This window comes from Xenopus tropicalis, chromosome 8 (assembly GCF_000004195.4).
Source record: "Xenopus tropicalis strain Nigerian chromosome 8, UCB_Xtro_10.0, whole genome shotgun sequence".
Lineage (NCBI taxonomy): Eukaryota > Metazoa > Chordata > Amphibia > Anura > Pipidae > Xenopus > Xenopus tropicalis.
The window spans coordinates 78,011,782-78,015,834 of record NC_030684.2 but is presented as its reverse complement, the minus strand read 5'-3'; positions in this window follow the sequence as shown (position 1 = coordinate 78,015,834).

Below are 4,053 nucleotides of genomic sequence, written 5' to 3'. Positions count from 1 at the left end.
GACTCTAAAGACATTGTAAGTTGGACTTTCCTACGGATAGGCTAAGTGTAATAAGCAGTCTTAACCATAAGTACTCTGGCCTGATGTTTTATCCATCCACTCAGAGTTGCAACAGTACAAAAGAAAATAAATTAACAGCCTGAATAGTTGGATGACTTTTCTACAGCAGCCTTAGCAAAACCAAAACAGGGTTATTAAAGGCCACCTATAATGCTTTTTATTATTACTAGTGAGGGATGTAATCATGTCTAAGGGGACAATCAATGAAAATATATATAGAAGCTTCGTAAAATTTTATACATTTTTATCTTTTCAATCTCTGGTGGGCTCCAGTTGTCCCAGTCTGACAATAAGTAATGCTACCCCTTTAAAGGAGAAGGAAAGGCTAATAAAGAGTTAATCTCAAGCTGCAGACATACCTTTAGTTGTCTCAATAGTGCCCTTAACTCTCCCCATACTTCACCTGTTCAAAAGATCAGAAGCCAAACAGGAAAAAAAACGTTGAGCAGTGTAGAGAAGATTCCCATAATGCATCGCTATTTCCCAGACCTGGCGACTTGTTACTGTAGGTGGCGCATGCGCACACGCCATGGCGACGCAGCGATGGAGAACTTGAGAAATCAAGTTAAAATAGCTTGCCAACCTATCATTGTACTAATGGTTTTCCTAAAGGTCTTGCTCTCTTTCCCCCATATGTAATAAAAGGCACTAAGTTTGCCCAGTATCAGTAACCCATAGCAACCAATAAGATTTTCCTTTTAAACAGGTGACCTGCAAATACTGCCTGTTGATGGGTTATGCCTGCTATGGGTTACTGCTCCTGGACAAAATAAAGGTGGCCGTACACAGGCCGTTTCTAGCTGCCCATATCGGTCCTTGAGACTGATTCGACAGCTCATCTGCCTGTGTTATGGGCAATAACTACAGCCCTGAAATCAGAGAGACTTGATTTTTCATTGGATCGGGGACTGCATCGGATTGTTGATGCGGTCCCTGGATCGACGAGCGCCTATGCCCGCTGTTCTAATTCGACCATTTGGCCTCAGGGACAAATGACTGAATTAGCCTGATATTGCCCACCCGCAGGGAGTAGATGTGCTCACTTGGTGACCTCACCAATCAAGCGGATCTTATCCTGTATGGCCACATTTAGTGCCTTTTATTACCTAACCCCCTTTATCTTTTGTGGCATCTGTTCATTTGTGCCCAAGACAACTTGTTGGTGCAGCCCAAATGGGGGGCTGTTCGTTACATGTTGTCACTCAGGCCAAAGGCACCTAAGGGGTCTGGTACACGGGAGATTAGTCGCCTCCCGAGGCAACTTCGGCGATTTCCGCAAATCACACCACCACGTATTCCATCCCACCGCCGATTTACATTTTCGCCGGTGGGATGTCATATCAGGGAGATTAGTCGCCCGCAACAAGGGAGATTTGTCACAGGCGAATAATCTCCCCATGTACCAGAGCCCTAAAGGTGCCACCAGCATTTTCCAGTATTTAGTCCAAAAATTTTAAAGACCACCCTCAGATGTATGAAGTACTTACCTCACTAATCAAACAGGCAAATGTATATCTCATCAAATCTTTGCACTGTGTCCAAGCTTTGATTAGCATTCAAATATATTCATTAAAATCCAAGCAGAATGCAAAATAACCCTTTCATTATGCATCTCCACCACTCACACAGGAGTATTTGATGCATGCCAGCTAAAGTAATGACCAACGCCAGCACCTAACGATCTTCTCTAATTAACAAACACATCATCTTAAATTGGGGCCTTTGATTTTCTATCAGGTCTCACGCTGATTGTTAACACTTTGAAGATACCCCTTAGTTTTTTGAGTACTAGCAACACTTTATTCAGTTTGCCCTTAACCCTTTTTATGCCACCTTGTATACAAAGGTAGGTCCTATTTCTAGATGGCATTGTGTTTCATGATAACTAGGCTGTTTTCGGACAATCCTGTCAGAGGTTAGGCAAACTAATGCATGAGTGTTTATTTGTTCACCCTGGGGATTTATTTTGGGTGCATCAGTTCCCTCCCAGAATAACCCATTGTAGTTGTTTTAACTACACATACTACAACTACACATACATGGGCAATAGTACAATTTGAATTTTGGATACTGCTCCTAAGGGCTGTGGCACACGGGTAGATTAGTCGCCCGCGACTCGCGGACTCCCCGAAATGCCATCCCACTGCCGAGAATGTAAATCGCCGGTGGGATGGCATACACGGCGCCGCGATTTCCCCGAAATTGTGGAAGTTGCCTTGACAGGAAACGGCGGTGGGATGGCATTTCAGGGAGATTGGTTGTCCTGTGTGCCACAACCCTAAATCTTCTGTTTTGGACAACTCATCAAGTTTGTAAATATTAGCCCCCTAATACAAGTCTACCCCTTCTCATTTAAGTCTTTTTTATAGATCTTCTACTATAGTTCTTTTCTAACTTTAAGGGAGTCCTGTCCCCATTCCCAGTAATGAGGCAGAATATGTTTCAATTTAATTTATTTTAGTGCCGCTGACAGCGGCTAATATATAAGAAAAGCACAATATTTTGGTAAAAAAAATCAACAGTTATTTAAAGGGCACGTCAACCCAAAAAAACCCATTTTTTCCTAATAAAAGAAACATGATTCTAAGCAACTTTCCAATATGAATTTATTATTTTTAGTGCTGTAAAAGTTATTTGTAAATGTAATTGCTACTAAAAGCAGCATTTGCTGAACTCCTGGTTATGATTTTTAAAACAACGTTGCAAAGGTCAGTCTCCTCCAGCAAGTCAGGTCTGTCAGTCTGCTGCCTTATGTTACATTGTTTCAAGTGCCAGAGCCACCAGGGCAGAGGCCAGAAAAGGACAGACAGACACTGCTTTTAATAGCAATTATATATACAAATAACTCAAAATTATACATTTGTAATGAATGTATATTGCAAAGTTGCTTAGAATTCTTCTTCTTTTTATTATTCTTTTATTAGACAAAAATTATTTGTTGGCTTGCCATGTCCTTTAACAGAACAGTAATTCTTAGAATTGTGGTTTTAGGAAGCCAGCAGATTTTAGAGACAATTGAAATGTTAGTTATTGTAAGTGCAATATATTAAAATGTGACACATTACTAGTTTATAATTTTCTAAATCAGATATTCAGATAGATTACAGAGCAGAATTGGGGATGAATTCCATTCTTTGCCCCCAGTGGTCCATAACCATTTCCTGATTCTTTTAACATAAGAAGTGATTAGTGCATATTCCTGGGCATTTGCAAGCCATATAGTCCACACACTCTGATTTTATAACTCCAATGGTAATATTACAAAGGCTAATTAAACCACTATTTTTGTAAATTGTGTAGTAAGGGGCATGTTCTAAATATATCCCAATGAATCAACTAGAGAGATTCTTTATGGCCTCTAGCCTACCCAAGGCTCTATAGATTCCATTATATGACATAATGATTTGAGTTCAATCTAACCTGCAAATATAAGATATTTCAGATGACTAGCCAACATACCTACCAACATCTCCAAATTCAAAATATCATTGGCATCATGCAGTAACCTTACCTACTTCATAGTAAACCTAGTTCTTTTCACATCCCAGTGTTCAATACCCCCCTATGATCTGAACAGATTGAAGTTCAACAAGAATATCAACTCTTGTTAAAAGTGTAAATTATGGTTGAAAGGTGTTCAGGCAAAAGCAAACTTGAGAACTTAAGGCCCCCATACACGGGCAGATAGAAGCTGCCGATATCGGTCCCTTGGACCGATTCGGCAGCTAATCGGCCCGTGTATGGACAGAAACGAGCGGCCTGGCCGACCGATATCTGGCCTGAAATTGGGCAGATATCGATCGGCCAGGTTAGAAAATCCGGTCGGATCGGGGACCGCATCGGCTCGTTGATGCGGTCCCCGAACCGACTGCCCATGGCCGCAAATGTAATCCGACCGTTTGGCCTCAGGGCCAAACGATTGGATTATTTTTTTTTAAAGCAACTTCCTACCCGATATTGCCCACCCGTAGGTGGGGATATTGGGTAAAGATC